Genomic DNA, 1326 nt, shown 5'->3' on the forward strand with positions numbered 1-1326 from the left:
TATAGCATAGTAAATGCACAAACCAGTAGCATAGTTGCTTATTATGATCAAATATTATGTACTATTGTACATAATTGTATATGCTTTGCTTTTATACTGCTGACGGCACAGAAGGTTTATTTACACCAGCATCACTGGATACATGAGTGATGTGTTGCACTAAGATGTTACACTATGACATCACTAGGCGATAGACATTTTACAATTCTATTATAATCTTACAGGACTGCTGTTATAGATGTGGTCCATCGTTGTATATGCCATAATGAGCAAACATAATTACGCAGTGTGTGCTTGACTGTATGTGCTTGGTTAAATGAGCAGAGGTCATTTAGTTGGTAACCATGTAGACCAAAGTGTCCCAAAAAAGAGACTGAATAAGGGACCAAGGATCACTGTAACAGAGGTCCTAGTCTCTGGTTGACTCTCTCAGAGTGTCTTTGGTGACTGTGCAGTAAAGGACAAGAAGACAGGGAGTAATCATTGACCCACCTTTGCTTGAGTCCTAATAATATTCCTCTTGGAGAAAATTGACAATGAATTTCTTCTTGTTTAAGCAACAGGTGGTTGCGGTGGACACTTTTGCCTTGACAAACCCACAAAGAAGAAAATAACTGAACTTCCAAGGACTGAAAAGGTGAGAATGGGACGCATAGTAACATCAGGACCTAGCCCCAAGGTAGCAGGGCAGGAAAATTGTAGAAGCAGCCCCTAGTGAGGGGAACACTCTGAGGGCGTAACTCAGCACAACAGTTCTTGGCACTTCTTTATGTAATAGCTGCTTCTTTAGTATCTTTGCTTGGTGGGCGTTTATAAGATTAAATAGGCAAGAGGACATCATAAATTCAAAGGGAGGAAAGGGTGAAAAAAGGAAGAAAAAGGCTTAAATCTAGACTTAGTGTTACAAACTAGGATACACAGGAAACACTGTGTAGGGTGTCCGGAGTGTCGAGTAGGAAAGCTGACACTGGAATTATCTCAGATTGCTGGTTCGTCTCAATAGGGAAAAGATTGGTGGGATTCTATGGGGTATCTTTTCTTCCATTCCACTCTTTGAGGTCCCAGGATTTACTTTAAACAGAGGAGGAAGAGAAGAAGTGAATGGTAGAATTAGGAGTTATTTTGGGCATATCCTCTTCCCCAGGCCACTCCCCAGTATTGACTTTCTCTTTATGTTGGAATTAGGAGGAGGACATCTTTTTCTTTGCCTGTATCCCAGGAATAGGAGTAACCAATTTCTTTTCTCTCTCTCTTTTTTTTTCCCCTGAGATACAGTCTCACTCTGTCTCCCAGGCTGGAGTGCAGTGGCACAATCTTGGCTCACTG

Source organism: Cebus imitator, unplaced genomic scaffold (genome assembly GCF_001604975.1).
Source record: "Cebus imitator isolate Cc_AM_T3 unplaced genomic scaffold, Cebus_imitator-1.0 Scaffold191, whole genome shotgun sequence".
Classification (NCBI taxonomy): domain Eukaryota; kingdom Metazoa; phylum Chordata; class Mammalia; order Primates; family Cebidae; genus Cebus; species Cebus imitator.